The following is an 18,621-nucleotide window of genomic DNA, read 5'->3' on the forward strand; positions in this document are numbered from 1 at the left end:
ATGCATCACAAAACAAGCAACCTAAAGGCATATTATGTGAAGAGGGAGGGGGTTGAGAGTTAGAAGGAGTACCTCTCCCCTTAAATTGGGAGGGAAGATTAGAAGCTTGAGAAGAGGTATAAGTGCTCTCCAACTTAGCTTTGATTGCGGTGACCTCCTTTCCTAAATTTGTCATTTGGGAGGAAAGGTTGTTGATTGCATTGAGATGGTCCACCGAATACAATGAAGATTGCTTGCTTGAAGAGTCCCTCTCCCCATCTTGCCAACCCCTATAATATGTCACCAAGTCCTCAATGATGTCCACAACTTCTTCTTCGGTTTTGTTCATGATAGGTAGGGCCCCCGGCCCCTCCATCAAGACATGACTTGCCTTGGGGACTTAAACCGCCATAGAAGATTTGGATCACTTGGTATGTGGGAATTCCGTGGTGAGGGCACTCCCTTTGATACTCTTTGAATCTCTCCCATGCTTCATAAAGGCTTTCACTCGGCCTTTGCTTGAACCCTTGAATCAAGGCTCTTGCCTCCGCCGTCTTCTTTTGGGGATAGAAACGGGACAAGAAAGCCTTTGTAACATCATCCCAAGTTCTCAAGGAGTTGGGCTTCACCTCCTTGTCTAGCCACTCCAAAGATCTTCCTATTAGAGAGAAAGGGAACAACTTGAGGCGGATGAATTCTTGAGAGACCCCATTGACTTTGATAGTGTTGCAATATTTTTCAAATTCTTTCAAATGGTTCAATGGGCTCTCATTCTTAGCCCCACTATATTGCCTTCTCTCAATCAAGGTGATCATTGCCGGCCGGATTTCGAAGCGATTTGCCGGGGTAGTAGGTGGAGCTATTCCACTCTCAAACCTATATGCCCCGGGCACTCCAAGCTCCTTCAAGGCTATTCTAGGATTTTCACCCATTCCTTGCTCTTCTTGAATTTCTTCTTCACTTGAAGAGCTATAAGCCAAGGATCTATTATCCACTCTTCTTCTTGAAAGAGTCCTCTCAATTTCCGGATCAAGGGGAACAAGGGGACGATCGCGGGTTCTATGCATGCAAAACTCACACAAAAATGTTAGTAGCATGGCTACAAATGTAGCCTAGAGAAACAAAATCTTTTTGTATTTTATCAAAATGAAATAGACTCAAAAACAACATGCACTCAAGCACCATTCCCCGGCAACGGCGCCATTTTGATGGGAAGGAGAACGGTAGGTCGTTGGGCTACCACCCCACCCAATCAAACAAAATTTGTAACTTAACTAACCCCTATTTAGCGTAGTGGCAAGTCAAGGTCGAACCCAAGGGAATGGATATCAAGTGCACGATGTCTAAATCAAGCTATTTCGGAATCAAGAAGGGGTTTGAGGTAGAATTAAGGGTAAACTAGGTAATGCAAACTTGTATAAAATCAATCTAAGACACTAGGGCAATGGATCCACATGAAATCATAATGGAATCGGTAATTTGGGAGGTCAAACCGACTAAGTCAAGCGATATGAAGGAAAATCATCATGTATCCAAAAGAGCATACTAAGGTGGTTCACCTAGAGGTCTAACTAGAGTCAACTACGCTAAACACTACCTAGGGAACGTCACAAAGCACCTCAATCGTGAAATTGCAAGTTCACTAATCAATGGTCCGTATCATAGCAAGCTTACAATGCAATCTAGTGTATTAATCAAAGATGGCCAAACCTCAATTAATCACACACATGCACATGAAACATCAACCAAATTTAATCATATCATCAACTCCATCAATTATCCCCAAATTACACTATTCCATCATTCATACATGCTTCACCATCTCCCTAGCTAGGAAACTACTCACTAGCCATAGGAATTAAGATCAAAACTACAACATTCATCAAATTCATCATCAACATACTTGAAATCAAAGATTAAACCAACAATCAATCAAAATCAATCAAAATTCAATCAATAACCAAATCAATCATCAACAATATGAAAAACTAATGAAATCAACTAAAATCAAACTTGTATTAAAATCAAGAACAAAATCCTTACAAAACTTTGATCCAAAGATCAAATACAATGAGGAATCCTTGAGCAATCACCAAAAATCATGAGTTTCTCTCTCTAGTTCTTGAGTTTCTCTCTCTAAAACTCTCCCAAAAACTAACTATCAAATTCAATCTAAAACTAAAAAACTTCACTCTAAAAATAGGTAGAAATAACTATATATACAAGGAGGAGGTCGGTAATGACGCCCAAAAATAGACCCTCATAAGTGCGGGCGCTCGGAGGAGGGAGAAAGGCGCGCACGGGACACACCCAGGAATGTGCGCCCGCACGCACCTAGTGTGCGGCCGCACACGACCAATGTGCGGCCGCACACTCCCTTTGTGCGCCCGCACATAGCTGGGTTTCCTCCCCTTCTTCTCTTCGTCCTAGCTCAAGTGGTGCACGCATCCAGGATGATGATGATGGAGGACAAAGTGGGCAGAAACTTTCTTGAATTTCATGAAGAATAAAAGCCATGAATAAGGCATAAACAAAGCCTTGAAGCTTGCCCCTTGGATCCACCTTTGACTTGGAACTTCTTGCACCTTCTTTAGGCATAAAAGCAATGAAAACTCGTAGAGAGGAGGCTCGGGAATTCTTGGACAATCAATTACCACCTACGAGCAAAAGATAAAAAAGCAAGTAAAAGAGAAAAATAACAAGTAGACTAGAAAAAGACATGAAAAAGAGAAACTAACTACAAAAAGCATAAAATGAAGAAAACAAGAATAAAACTAAGGAAAACTAAAGAAAAGAGAGATAAAATGAAATAAAAATCATCCAAAAGGGAACCAAATGAGTGCCAAAAATGTCACTCATCACTTAGACACGTAATCGACCGCCACAAGAATATATTGATTTCCGAAAGATGAGAAGAATGGTCCCATAAAATCAATACCCCACTCATCAAACACTTCCAACTCAAGTATGGGTTGTTGAGGCATTTCATTTCTCTTGGAGATGTTCCCAACTCTTTGACATCGGTCACATGTCTTGACAAAGCCCCATTAGTCCTTAAAGAGATGTGGCCACCATAATCCGTATTGAAGGACCTTAGTGGCGGTGTTAGAGACACCCATATGGCCCCCACTTAGATCCGAATGGCACATTTTCAAAACACTAGGCACTTCTTCGTTTGGCACACAACATCTAAGTAAGCCATCGACCCCTCGCTTGTATAAGATAGGATCATCCTACACATAATGCCTTACCTCTCTCTTGAGCTTCTTTCTTTGATTCTTAGAAAAGGAAGGAGGAAACTCCCCACGTGCAAGAAAGTTCACCAAATCGGCAAACCATGGGAGCTCCTTTGCTTCAATAGCATACAAGAAATCATCAAGCATCCTATCCTCAATTTGAGAACCATCATCATGAGTTTGAGAATCTTCTAAACGAGAAAGATGATTTGCCACAACATTTTCCGCTACTCTTTTATCCCTAATCTCAATGTCAAAGGTTTGGAGCTCAAGAACCCATCGAATCAACCTTGGCTTGGACTCTTTCTTGGCAAAAAGACACTTGAGAGCTGCATGATCCGTGCAGACAATGGTTTTGGAACCCAATAGATAACAACGGAACTTCTCAAAAGCATGAACTATAGCCAAGAATTCCTCTGTTGTAGTGTAATTCCGTTGAGCTCCATTTAGAGTCTTGGACATATAATAGATCACATGAAGTTTCTTGTCCACTTTTTGACCCAAGACACCTCCTATTGCCGAATCACTTGCATCACACATCAACTCAAATGGTAAATCCCATCTTGGAGCTTGAACAATAGGAGTAGAGATTAGAGCTTTCTTCAACTTATTGAATGCCTCCAAACACTTATCATCAAACACAAAATCGGCATCTTTTTGAAGAAGATCATTAAGGGGCTTTGCAAAGAGCGAGAAATCATTGATGAATCTTGTATAAAACCCGGCATGCCCTAAGAAAGATCTCACTCCCTTTACGTTCACCAGAGGTGAAAGCTTTTCAATGACTTCAATTTTAGCTCTATCCACCTCTATCCCCTTATGAGAGATCTTGTGGCCAAGGAATATGCCTTCCTCCACCATGAAGTGAAATTTCTCCCAATTCAAGACCAAGTTCACCTTCTCACACCTTGCAAGACATTTTTCAAGGTTTTCAAGGCATGCCTCAAATGAAACACCTCCTACAGAGAAGTCGTCCATAAAAACCTCCATCTCCTCTTCCAACATATCTCCAAATATACTCATCATGCATCTTTAAAATGTCGCGGGAACATTGCAAAGGCCGAATGGAATTCTCCTATAAGAAAATGTACCATATGGACAAGTGAAGGTTGTTTTCTCTTGGTCATCCGGGTGGATAGGGATTTGGAAAAATCCTGAATAACCATCAAGAAAACAATAGAACTTGTGCCTAGTTAGTCTTTCAAGCATTTGATCAATAAAAGGAAGGGGGAAATGATCTTTCTTTGTTGATGTGTTTAGACGTCTATAATCTATACACATCCTCCATCCCGTGACCGTCCTCGTCGGAATGAGCTCACCTTTCTCATTCTCAATGACGGTCATACCTCCCTTCTTTGGGACAATGTGAACGGGAGAAACCCACCTAGAACTAGAAATGGGGAATATGATTCCCGCATCCAAAAGTTTGGTGATCTCCTTTTTCACTACCTCTCCCATTTGCGGGTGTAGCTTTCGTTGCCTCTCAATAGAAGGTAAAGCACCCTCCTCAAGAGTTATGTGATGTGTACATAAAGCAGGGCTTATACCTTTGAGGTCATCAATGGTATAACCCAAAGCACTTCGGTGCTTTTTCAAAACACCACATAACTTTTGAGCTTGATGCTCACTCAAAGAAGAGCTAACAATCACGGGAAAAGTGGAGTTGGGTCCCAAAAATTCATACCTAAGGTGTGATGGAAGAGGTTTGAGCTCAACCATTGGAGCACCTTTACCTGCCTTCGATGTTGCCACTTGCAATGCTTCTTGGCTAGAAATGCTCAAACACATTTGCTCTTCAACATCCTCAAAGCTTCCATTGAGCAAATCTTCATACAAACCCATCTCTTTGGTTGGAGTACCTATCTTTTCCTTATTCAACAAAACATTCTCAAGAGCATCGTTAGAAGTGAGCAATTGTTCATGCATAGAAGACACAACATGATCAAGAGAATCAATTAACATACAATTTTCTAAAGAAGAACTTCGATACTTCATGCTATCATTCAAATCAAATTCTATCACTTCATCCCCTACTTTGAGCGAAATTTTAGCACTTTTCACATCTATCAAAGCACCCGAAGTAGCAAGGAATGGTCTCCCTAGAATGATGAGAATATTAGCATCTTCATCCATCTCAAGCACAACAAAATCCACCGGAATAACAAATTTCTCAACCCTCAAAGGAACATCCTCTACCTTACCCTTAGGAAACTTAATTGACTTATCGGCCAATTGCAAAGTGATGTTAGTAGGTAAGAGTTCCCCTAGCTCAAGTCTTTGGTACACCGAGTATGGCATAAGGCTAACACTAGCTCCTAGGTCACACAAGGCATTCTTAATTTGCATTTCATCAATGGCACAAGGGATAGAAAAGTTTTCGGGGTCTTTTAGCTTAGGTGGCATCTTGTTCATTATGATAGCACTACAATTCTCGGTCAAGTTCACCGTCTCTACACCATCACATGTCCTCCTACCACTTAAAATGTCCTTGAGGAATTTTGCGTAGTTGGGAATTTGGGTGACAACTTCGGTAAATGGTAGAGAAAGGTGAAGTTGCTTAAGCATGTCAATGAATCTTCCAAATTGTTCATCTAACTTGTGTCTCATGAATTTTTGTGGATAAGGAAGCTTGGGTTTCACAATCTCTTTCTCCACTCTCACCTCACTAGGCTTCTCAATGTCAACCTCACTCAAAGATGCACCATCTCTCTCATCTTCAACCAAAACCCCTTTTGTGCCCTCTTTGGTCTCACTCTTCCTAGGCAAACTCTCCTCAAGAATCTTACTACTCCTTGTGACAATAGCATTAACCGGTCTCTTAGGATCTAGGCCTTGGGAAGGTAAAGTAGAAGGACTAGCATGGTCTTTCAAAGCATTAGCAAGTTGGGAAATTTGATTTTCAAGCATCTTATTATGAGTCATCATTTCATTAAATTTCTTATCACTTACGGTCATGTAAGTGTTCAACAACTTTGTTTGATTTTCAACGATTTCTTCCAAATTTGTTCTATGTGAAGAAGAGGATTGAACATAGGAATTATCATTTTGGGCCTTTGGAGAAAATCGGGGTGGAGGGCCTCTTTGAGCATTGTTTTGAAAATTGCCTCTACCTTGATTGTTCCAATTACCCCTACTTTTATTTTGACCATAATCTTGATTATGGTTACCACTACCTTGATTATGATTCCCATAACCTTGGTTTGGATTACCATAATTTTGGTTTTGATTTTGGCTACTATAACCTTGATTGTTATAATTACCTCGAGAACCTTGGTTCCCTTGGTTCCTATAACCACCACCTTGGTTATAGTTGTCAAAATTGCCATGATTGTTATAATTCCTATTTCATTGACCTCTTTGATTCTCAAACCTAGAATCATGATTATTTGACACATAGTTCACATGCTCATTCACATTTCCATTTTGATCATCACAAACATCCATACATGCATGAGGGCAACTAGAAACATCATGATCATACGACCCACAATCATCACAAAACAAGCATCCACTAGGCATGTTACTAGAAGAAGGAAGGGGATGAGAATTAAAAGACGTAACTCTCCCCTTAAATTGGGAGGGAAGACTTGAAACTTGGTAGGTAGCACTTTTCAACTTTGCCTTGATAGCAGACATCTCCTTCCCCAAGTTTGTCATTTGAGAGGATAGATTGTTGATTGCATTTAGATGATCAACTGAGTACACCAAAGAGCTACTCTTGCTAGTTGACTCTCTTTCTCCATCTTGCCAATCTCTATAATACCTTAGTACGTCCTCAATTATGTCAACCACTTCCTCTTCCGTTTTGTTCATGATAGGACCTCCGGCTCCTCCATCTAAACATGATTTTCCTTGAGGGCTAAGGCCTCCATAGAAGATTTGAATGATTTGATAGGGTGGAATTCCGTGATGAGGACATTCTCTTTGATACTCCTTGTATCTTTCCCATGCTTTATAGAGGCTCTCACTTAGCTTTTGCTTGAAACCTTGAATCAAATCTCTAGCCTCCACCGTTTTCTTTTGAGGATAGAAACGGGATAGAAATTCCTTGGTGACCTCGTCCCATGTCCTTAGAGAATTCAGCTTAACCTCCTTATCTAGCCATTCTAAAGCACGCCCTATGAGAGAAAAGGGAAAGAGCTTGAGGCAGATGAATTCTTGGGAAATTCCGTTCACCTTGATAGTATTGCAATATTTCTCGAACTCCTTGAGATGGTTTAGTGGGCTTTCATGCTTGGCCCCACTAAATTGTCGCCTCTCTATCAAAGTGATCATTGTCGGTCTTATTTCAAAATCATTTGCCGGTGTTGTAGGTGGAGCAATCCCACTCTCAAATCTATATGCACCGGGAATCCCCAATTCTTTTAATGCCACTCTCGGATTTTCTCCCATTCTTGCTTGTTCTTCTTGTTGTAGCTCTTCTTCACTTGAAATGCTAGGGCTCAAAGATCGTCTAGCACCCCTCAACCTTGCAATAGTTCTCTCAATTTTCGGATCAAATGGCACTAGTGAATGATCACGTGCTCTATGCATAAAATCTCAAAAGAAATGGTTAGTTGCACGGCTACGAATGTAGCCTAAAAGAAAATCTTATTGTATTTTCAATTAATGGTGAAATAGACTCAACAACTATAACAAAGCACCAATATCACTCCCTGAGAACGTGGCCATTTTTGACACAAGGAAAATGTAGGTCGTTCTCTACCCTTTCCAAGAGCTAAACAAAATTTATAAACACTCGACCAACCTAATACCAGTATATGGTAAGTCAAGGGTCGAACCCAAGGTGCAAGCTATAGCCTAGGTCAAGCTACTTCGAAGATTGCGGGAAGATGCGATTGGTAACTAAGGTATCGAGAAAACTAGATAAATCGAGAAATTCAATATACTAAAAATTAGGGATATAGGTTCCACATGCAAGCTCAATGATTATGCTAATTGAAGTATCACTCAATCAATTCAAACATTGCAAAGGACAAACAATAGTTGCAATCAAAGGAATTCAAGGGCTATCTCCTATAAGCCAAGCTAGGGTTCACTATGAATGGCTAACGAGGAAAATCACAATCAAATTCAATCAATTAAAGCAATTCTCAAATCAAGGGTTCATGTCATTGAAATTTACAATGCAATCTAGATTAATCTTATAGGTTGATCACTCCTAGTCTAATTAATCACATGCACAACTATGTCAACAAATTTAATTGCACCATTCAAATCAATTTAGCATCATCAACTAGCAAAAATCATCAATCAAGCATGCTTCCCCGTCTCCCTAGCAACTAATCTACTCACTAAACATGATGAAATTAAGAAATAAAACAAATTCAATCAAATTCATATTCATTTAAAGCTTAATCAAAAGAAAATCAATCAATCAACAAATTTTAAAGCAAGGAATGTAATCTCAATCAAAATCCAAGAAACCAGAAGGAATTGCATTAAAAGTAAATCAAGGGAAAGAAATCTTACAAACATTCATTGATTTGAAGAAGGAATTTCAAGATCAAATTGAAATCTAAGATCAAATTCAAGTACAAACAAGTAAATCTTAAGCTTCTCTCTCTATTATTTCTGGAAAAATTCTCTCTCTAGTACAAAGTTAAGTCGTCCTCAAAAAGAAAGTCAAAACTTATAAATTAGAAAAAATCGAGCGAAGGGGGCCGCACAGGCCGTGCGCACGCACAGACCAGCTGCGCGCACGCACAGTTGGGTCTGCGCGCACACACCCATGTGCCGCGCGCGCGCACCCTTGTGCGATGCACTAGCCTTTGGCTCCTTCGCTTGCTTGATCAAACTCCGTGCTCCCGAGCATCCCCATCATCAGCGCACTCGAGATGATGCCCGCGAACATGGCAGTCCCAAAATGAGCAAATTGACTTGATTATTCACCTACAAAACACAAATAAAACAAAGAGAGAAAGCGTAGCAAGGTAAAACTAAAACTAAAATTATGAATTATCAACTAAAAATATGAAAAACTCGTAAAAACCAATCGAGAACTAAAGTGAATTATAAAAATGGAAAATCAAATAAAACTAAGAGAATTATATGAAAATGATGAAAGAAAATAAAGAAAATGAACCTATATCTTATTCTTTTGAGCGCCATAAACGACGCTCATCAGCGAACCAAGGAAGCTCCTTTTCATTCAAGATATAGAGCACATCATCTCTCAATTCATCACATATGGGGATTTCATCATCACTAGCTTTCACATTCTCTTATCGGGAAAGATGGTCCGCAACCACATTCTCGGCCCCTTTCTTGTCACGGATTTCAACATGAAATTGTTGGAGAGATAGGACCCATCGAAGAAGAAAAGGTTTGGACTCTTTCTTTGCCACAAGGTACCTAATAGCCGCATGATCGGTGTAAACAATAGTTTTGGAACCAATGAGGTAGTTCCAAAACTACTCAAAAGCATGTACCACGACAAGAAACTCTTTCTCCGTTGTGGTGTAGTTCCGTTGAGCTTCATTCAAGATCTTGGACATGTAGTAAATGACATGAAGTTTCTTCTCAATTCGTTGTCCCAACACCCCTCCAATTGCAACATCGCAAGCATCGCACATAAGTTCAAACGGCAAATCCAATCTCAGCCCTTGCACGATTGGAGTAGAGATCAAAGCCTCCTTTAATTTGTTGAAAGCTTGAAGACACTTTTCATCAAAATTAAAGATGGCATCCTTTTGAAGAAGAGCATTTAGGGGTCTAGAAATTTGTGAGAAATCCTTGATAAATCTCCTATAGAACCCGGCATGCCCCAAAAAAGATCTTACTCCTCTCACATTAATTGGAGGTGGCAATTTTTCAATCACTTCAACTTTGGCCTTGTCGACCTCAATCCCCTTGCTTGATATCTTGTGACCAAGGACGATTCCCTCTTCAACCATGAAGTAGCATTTTTCCCAATTTAGGACCAAGTTAACCTTCTCACATCTTGCTAAGCATTTGCTCAAATTGGACAAACAATCTTCAAATGAAAGGCCCCCTACCGAGAAATCATCCATGAACACTTCCATTTCGGCCTCAAGCATGTCTCCAAAGATACTCATCATGCACCTTTGAAAGGTTACCGGGGCATTGCAGAGTCCAAACGGCATCCTCTTATATGCAAAAGTACCATATGGACAAGTAAAAGTTGTCTTCTCTTGATCATCCGTGTTTATGGGGATTTGAAAGAAACCCGAATAACCATCAAGAAAGCAATAATACTTGTGCTTGGTTAGCCTTTCAAGCATTTGGTCGATAAAAGGAGTAGGAAAATGATCCTTGTTAGTGGATGCATTTAGACGTCTATAGTCTATGCACATCCTCCAACCGGTCACCGTTCTAGTTGAAATGAGATCACCATTCTCATTTTAAACTACGGTCATTCCCCCCTTTTTAGGGACCACATGAACGGGGGAAACCCATCTAGAACTCAAAATGAGAAAGATGATGTCGGCATCAAGGAGTTTGGTGATTTCTTTCTTCACCACCTCCCCCATTTAAGGATTGAGTTTTCTTTGCCTCTCCATGGAAGGCTTAGCACTCTCCTCAAGTGTTATGTGGTGCATACATAAAGCGGGACTAATACCTTTAAGGTTATCAATGGTATAGCCTAAACCACCTTGGTGATTTCTTAAAACACCACATAACATTTGAGTTTAGCACTCGTTCAAAGAAGAATTCACAATTACCGGAAAAGTTGAATTAGGACCTAAAAACTCATACCTTAGGTGTGATGGTAGAGGTTTCAACTCTACCATTGGAACACCCTTAACTTCTCTTGAGGTAGCTATTTCCAAAGCATCATCACTTGTGATTCCCATGCATACTTGTTCAATGCTTTCTTCCGTACTTCTTCAAGCATTCCTTCATACAATGTCATCTCCTTGCCTTGCTCACCTATCTTTTCCTTATTCAAAAGGACATTCTCATGGGCATCGTTAGTAGTGAGCAAGTGCTTATACATATAGGTCACAATAGAATCAATAGTATCAACCATCATACAATTATCAAGACTAGAGCTTGGATATTTCATGCTCTCATTCAAATCAAATTCTATCACCTCATCTCCTACTTTTAGTGAAATCTTAGCACTTTTAACATCTATTAAAGCGCCCGAAGTAGCAAGAAAAGGTCTTCCTAGAATTATTGGAATGTTTACATCTTCATCCATCTCTAACACAACAAAATCCTCCGGGATTACAAACTTTCCCACCCTTAGAGGAACATCCTCTACCTTACCTTTTGGAAATTTGATGGAACGATCGGCCAATTGTAAGGTAATGTTGGTGGGTAGAAGTTCCCCTATCTCAAGTCTTTGATATACCGAATATGGCATAAGGCTAACACTAGCCCCAAGATTACATAAAGCATTATCAATTTGCATATTATATATAGCACAACGGATAGAAAAGTTACCGGGGTCTTTCTTTCGGTGGCATTTTATTCATGATGATTGCACTACAATTCTCGGTGAGATTCACTGTTTCCACCAATTCACACTTTCTCCTTCCACTCAAAATATCTTTTAAAAACCTAGTATAGTTAGGCATTTGCTTGATAGCATCGGTAAAAGGAATTAAATGGTGAATTTGTTTCAATGTTTCAAGAAACTTTCCAAATTGCACATCTAAATTGTTTCTAACAAATTTATGAGGATATGGTAGGTTTTGCAATTGTTTTGTTTCTCACTCTTCTTCTCTTTTCTCTTCACTCTCTTTTTCAAAATCTTTCTCTTTTTGACATTCTTTTTCTTTCTCAAATTCTTTTTCTTTCTCACATTCTTTCTTTTTTTCATTCTCATGGTTTTGCTCTCTCTCTTGTTCAAAATCACTCTCAAGGGGAGGTTCACTCATGTTCATTCTCTCATTGCTTCTTGTAGGAACACTCTCTTCCAACACTTTACCACTCCTAGTTGATATAGTATTTACGGGTCTCTTAGGATCTAGTCCTTGGGGTGGAAGTTTAGAAGTGTTAGTCCCTTACTTCAAAGCATTGGCCAATTGAGAAATTTGTGTTTCAAGTATTTTATTATGGGTCACGACTTCACTAAATTTCTTATCACTAGAGGTCATGAAAGTGTTGAACATTTTGGTTTGACTTTCCATCATTTCCTCCAAGCTAGACCTACTAGGTGGTGCTTGTGCATAGTAGTTATCTTGGGGAGCTCTATTACCTCTAACATTCGAATTGGAAGCATTTTGATTAAAAGAACCTCTATTATTATTGTTGTTCCAATTGTTCCGATTATTAGAGTTTCCCCCTTGGTGATATTGCCCTTAATTCCCATAGTTTCCTTGGTTATTATGGTTATGGTTACCATAACCACCTTATTGGTTATAGTTACCTTGGGGATTTTGGTCCCTTTGGTTCTTATTTCCCCATTGGTTTTGGTTATGGTAATCATAATCATTTCCTCTTTGGTTATAGGAATTCCCCCCTTGTTCTCTTTGATTAGGTGGTAAGTATCTTTGATTGTCATTCCTAGGTCTATTATCATAAGACAAGGCATTGACTTGTTCATTTTCATTATCATTACCATCTTCATATTGGGGTTGAGGTTGGGAATCATAATTACAAGAAGAAATATCATGGTTATATGACCCACAATTTTCACAAAACAAACACCCATGTGGCATGTTATTAGAAGTAGAAGGAGTAGAGTTAGAATTCATACCTCTCCCCTAGATTTGAAGCACTTGGTAAGTCGGAATGCCATGATGGGGACACTCCCTTTGATATTCTTTATACCTCTCCTAAGCCTCATAAATGGTTTCACTAGCCCGTTGACGGAATCCTTGGATCAAAGCCCTTGCCTCGCCTGTCTTCTTTTGAGAGTAGAATCTCCTTAAGAAAGCCGTGGTGACCTCATCCCAAGTTCTCAAGGAGTTCGGCCTTACTTCTTTCTCAAGCCATTCAAGAGCCCTTCCTATCAAGGAGAAAGGAAATAGCTTTAGTCTCACAAATTCTTGAGTTACCCCATTTACCTTGATCGTATTGCAATATTTGTCAAATTCAATAAAATGTGCAAGAGGGCTCTCATGTTTTGCTCCACTAAATTGCCTCCTTTCGATCAAATTTATCATTGCGGGGCGTATTTCGAAATCATTGGCTTGAGTAACGGGCAGAGCAAAGCCACTTGAAGCTCTATAAGCTCCTGGAATTCCCAGCTCCTTCAAAGGTCTTTGGACCGGTTGTTCCCTGTCAGCCATTTGCTCTTGTCTTTCCCCGAAATTGACCTCCCTAGTTGGGGAAGTAGTTAATGGCCTAGAACCGGCTCTCCTTCTCCTCCTATAGGTCTGCTCAATCTCGGGATCATAAGGCACCAAAATCCTATTATGATTTTTGCGCATACACTCTCAACAATTGCAATTAGTAACAAGGCTACAAGTGTAGCCAAAAAGAAAAACACTCTTTTTGAATTTTTTGTCGTTTTATGGTGAACTAGACTCAAGTAATCAATTAGCAATAAACAACACCGCTCCCCGGCAACGGCGCCATTTTGATGGGCGTTAGAACGGTCGCACATTCCACACTTAATCAAACACATTTATTAGCAAACACCCTACAAACCAAGCATAATGGTAAGTAAGAGTTCGGTCTACAAGGAACGGGATATGGTTGTTAAGGATCTTAACACTTAAGCTAATTCGAAGTCTATGGTCAATTGGGGTTCGTCAAGTAGACAAACGAACTATGATTCTAAATCGATGGATTAAAGACACTAGCGAATGGGATCCACTCAACCAAGGCAATTAGGCAAACGGGGAGTAAGATAGACAAGGTATAACAAGGACAATATGTAAAATCAACCTCATGCAATTAGAAAACAACTCACACTACTAAACTTAGATTCCTCATTAGTCTAGCAATAGATGATACATAATCAAATTGCAATAAGTAATGACATACTCAATTTACATTCCCATGTCAAACTAAGCATATCATGCTATCAAGCTCCTAAGTCAAAGGTAGCTAATCCTATCATGAAGAACTAACAAGCAATCTCATTTAATCAATTTAATTGCAATACAAACATCAATGCTTCTCCCACATTTGCATAATTAATCCAAAAGGTTGAGCTTCACCCAACCCCTAGCAAGAAGACTACTCATAACTCATGTTTATTAACATGCAAACAAGTATTAGGGTGCTAACTTCTTCAATAATTGGGGAAAAGTGATTAACAATTGAAATAACTATCATCCAATAACAAATTATCAAGAACTAAGAAGATTTAAATATCATGCAAGAACAAATAAAAAAATAAATTGAATGGAGAAAAGTAGAAGGAAATTACTAATTAAAGCTTGGAAATGTTGAATACAAAGTGCCAATTCTTGAGGATGAATCTTGAAACCAACTATTACAATTATTAATTTGGCGAAAACTAAGCTAAATTAATGTTTTAAACTAAGAGGAGTTTCTAAAAACTAGGTTATTTCTGTCTCTATTACAAATGAACTAAAGGGGAAGTATTTATACTCCCCGAAACACATAGGGAAATCCGTCAAAAGAAAACGGATTCCCAGCGAAGGAGCGCCCGCTCCACGGCCAGGAGCGCCCGCTCTAGATTGCTGCACGCCCTCTCCAGCTGTCTTCAGAATACAAGAAGTTTTGAAAGTTTGGGGAGGAGCGCCCGCTCCTCACAGGTGCACGCCCGCTCCTCAGAGGGTGCACTTGGCAGTAATTTTGCAGGAAGTTTGGCGCGCCCGCTCCTGAGAGGTGCACGCCCGCTCCAGTAGGGGCCGGCTCTCCTTTCTCTAATTTTCTTACCTTAGACAAAATCCATGCATCGAATGCTTGCCAAACTGAATCAATAAACCTGCAAAACATGGACAAACACAAACTAGGAGGGGTAAGGCCGAGATAAAACATTTTCATTCAACACGGGCTAGAAAGAGGGGAAATGAATGCAAAACCGGGTTTAAATTAACAAAATAAGTGGTCAAATAAACCACTTATCAATTAACACAACTAATATTTCCTTACTCAACATAAATCATGTACAAAAAATTAGTAAAGACTTGATAACACAAATCCTCCCAATATTCATGGTTATGACCTTTAACAATCCAAAATAACTCCTCATTTATCACATGGTAATCATCAAATCCTTTAATCTCAAAATAACAACTCAACCACATGTAAACTTCGTATGATCCAAATACTTGCCACATATCACATAGTTAATTATACGATATTTGGTCAAAGAGATGAGAATGTATCCAACTTAAAAAAAATTCACACTTAAATGGACAGACCAATATAACATATTGAAATTTACAACAAATACAAATCATTCCATAATATGATTTTTAATGAATGAAATATTTCACAAGATCACATAACATTTATTTCTATGTAACGAAATTATTTACCAATTTCAACAATATGAACACTCATTAAATATTTCTCATTCCATCAATTAATAATCTTGAAATGCATATCTTCTGTCATATAAAACATGTAAATATTATATACACACAATCTCATTATTTGCACATGAAAATAATTATTTCTAATTTCCACTTGATATAAGCAAATATGTATCTTCCACCTTGGAATTAAAATTCTGTAAAACTTCAACATGCACACAGAATTCGAACAATTATGTTTCTCATGAAAACTTCACATGAACCTTGAAAATTAAAATGCTATCATAATTCAAATTTTATTAATGAGAGTCGCATAGAAGGATTCAAAAAGCTTGAACGCATTAAAATTCTAAAAACATAGAGAACATATCAAATTATTCAGAGCTTTCACGTTCACAATTATTCATTACGAAAACACGCCCCTTAGGAACATCCTGTCCATTGCTTCTGGTTCCAACTTATGGTCCACTAGACTGAGATGGTTTGAATGGGTTCTTACTTTCTTGAACTTTCCCTGCCTTGACATCAGATTTCTTCTTGAAGCACTCATATTCACGGTGTCCTAGCTTTTGACAATAATGACAAGTCACTAGGTTACTTTCACAATCTTTCCCAGGGTGGTTCTTCTCACATCTTCTACAAAAATACAATCTCTTGGGTTTCTCACTATTTCTTGATCCCCATTTCCTCGAACATTGGTTTCTTGTCCATTATTTTCCCTCCCAAAGTTCCCTTTATTCTCCTTTCTTCCATTAAAACCTCCATTCCCTTGAGAATTCCCATTTGGCTTGTGTTTCTTTTCACCTCCGTGAGCAGACACGGAACTCTTTCCTTTCTCTTCCCTAGGGCTCTCAATCTCCCTTCCCTTGATTCCGTACAGGTGGGCTGCACGGCCATAGACTTAATATAGGGTCTCAAAAGTAACTCCCCCTAGCTTAGCTTTCCTTAGAGGGTCAAGGTCAGGCCTTGCTCAAATCTCTAAGCTTTGATGGTTTCAGTGGAAACTACATCCAGGGCAAATCTCATTAACTCAATGAACTTGTTGTTGTACTCATTGATAGTCATGTTCCCCATTCTCAGGTTAGTAAACTCCATACACTTCTTCTTTCTTAAGTAGGAAAGGTAAAACTTATCCCTCAAAGCTTCCTTAAACTCGTCCCATCCAAAGTTTGGTCTTTTCAACAACTCAGCTTCCTCTCTTAGATAATAAGCACCATTATTCACCTTCAACTCACTTAGGCAATTGATGGCGTCAAATAACTTATCAAACTCTCTAACCTAGTTTTCAAGACTGGCTGGGTCTTCCTTTCCCAAGTAAACATGTGGTTTTGCTGCAGTAACTCTCTTAAAGACTTCACTGTAACAGTCAAGTTCAGAATTTCGGTTTCCCTTGTTCACCACATTCGTGATGTTTTCAGTGATATGGGTTAACTTTCTAAAGACCTTGCCTAATTTGGAACCAAATTGCTTATTTCCCATTCTTGAAGACATAATTCCTGGTTATTCATACCATTCTTGAAAATTAAAAGGAATACACCATGAAAACACTTAATTCATTCCAAAATATATAAAAAAAAAAGAAAAAAAAAATCGAACAATAATCACTTCACTTAAGACATTTATTAATAACATATAAAAGTAATTCAACCACTTTATAAAAATTCCCATAATCAAAGTCTTTATTGGAAAGATAATAATCTAGATCATCATAGTTTGCCTTACCATTCACTCAATAAGCTTTAATAATTGGGCCAAGTGTAGTAGGATTTTAAGTTGGGTAAACTGGGTTGTAATCATTATATTTTGGAGTAAGGCTTGAGCTTTAAATTGGATTATAAATTGGGCTATATTGTGGGCTAGCAAATCCACAAATTGGGTTAGAAGAAATAACATTGGACCTTTGGATCGGAGAAGGTGGATGATTCTTTAGGCTTTGTTATCTTTTACATGAATATGAAGCATTATGAACTTTAGGCCTTTTGTAATGTGAAAATTGGCTTTTAGGCTTTGACGTCTACATGAGGTAGGAGTCTCATAATTTGGAGTAGAAAAAGGATAATGATAATTCTTATGCCTGTCAAAAGGTGGTATGGATTCATCAATGGAGGAAAGAAACTCCTTGTGAAGTCTTAGATAAACAAAAGAGTAGTTGGAAGTTCAAGTAATGAAGTTGGTCAAATTCTTTCAAGTTTTGGTTATCCCCAACTTTGGTGGTTCCACAACTCTCGTCCTAGGTTCATGGTCACATTTAAGGTAGTACAAATTACTTTTGAATCGAGTTAAAGTTGCTAGCCACTTTCCCTCATGATTGGTGCTTCTTATTCTCAAAGAAAGGTTTATACTTTTTAGCTTTAGGTGGGTTAGAGATAATAATAGAACTAGCCATGGTGGTTGAGTAAACACTTCAAGGTCAAACTTCTCAATAATAGGTAGAACAAGGGTGGTTAATTTAGTCACAAAATCATAAACATGTACTAATCCCTTTACCTTTCAAGTAACAAAGATTAAAGAATCTACTTCTTTACTTCATCCAACATCTATTTAAACATATAAATAAATTAATTCAATAAACACATTAATGTTATTCCACATAAACTATTCAAATCAAATCTCAATGAATTCCTTGTATATGAAGTAATACGTATAAATCAACAAGTATAACTTAAGATAACTCAACTATGAGCATCAAAACACCATAATTTTCAAACCTCCCATCACCTTTCAAATAATACAAATCAAATAATTTTTTTCTCATATCATCAATCATTTAAATCATCAATTCAATGGTATTTCACATAGGCAACTCAACTCATAAATTCCATTTGCATTAAGCAATTCATAACTCAATAAGAAACCAAGCATACTCATGATCACCCAACCATGGGTAATAACTCAAAAAAATTTCGGACCTTAAGACCATACTCTTAGGTGTTTTAACACCAACTCTAATGCACACATAATCACACAAGTCAAGTTTCAAATAGTTTCAATTCTTTTTGTTTTCAAAAATAATAATAATATACTTGAGTCATGAT

General features: G+C 38.5%; 2 non-coding genes and 1 pseudogene across 2 annotated transcripts; all 3 read left to right on the forward strand.

Moving 5' to 3' along the window:
* Positions 1-420: 420 nt before the first annotated feature.
* Positions 421-519, forward strand: LOC145569619 (small nucleolar RNA R71; annotated as a pseudogene).
* A 6,597-nt stretch (positions 520-7,116) lies between these two features.
* LOC145569551 (small nucleolar RNA R71) lies at positions 7,117-7,222 on the forward strand. The gene has a single exon (XR_014096147.1). It is a non-coding gene; the product is annotated as a small nucleolar RNA R71 (small nucleolar RNA).
* A 5,698-nt stretch (positions 7,223-12,920) lies between these two features.
* Positions 12,921-13,026, forward strand: LOC145569731 (small nucleolar RNA R71). The gene has a single exon (XR_014096273.1). It is a non-coding gene; the product is annotated as a small nucleolar RNA R71 (small nucleolar RNA).
* The last annotated feature ends 5,595 nt before the right edge of the window (positions 13,027-18,621 follow it).

The sequence above is a fragment of the Chenopodium album genome, chromosome 11 (genome assembly GCF_948465745.1).
Source record: "Chenopodium album chromosome 11, dcCheAlbu1.1, whole genome shotgun sequence".
Lineage (NCBI taxonomy): Eukaryota > Viridiplantae > Streptophyta > Magnoliopsida > Caryophyllales > Amaranthaceae > Chenopodium > Chenopodium album.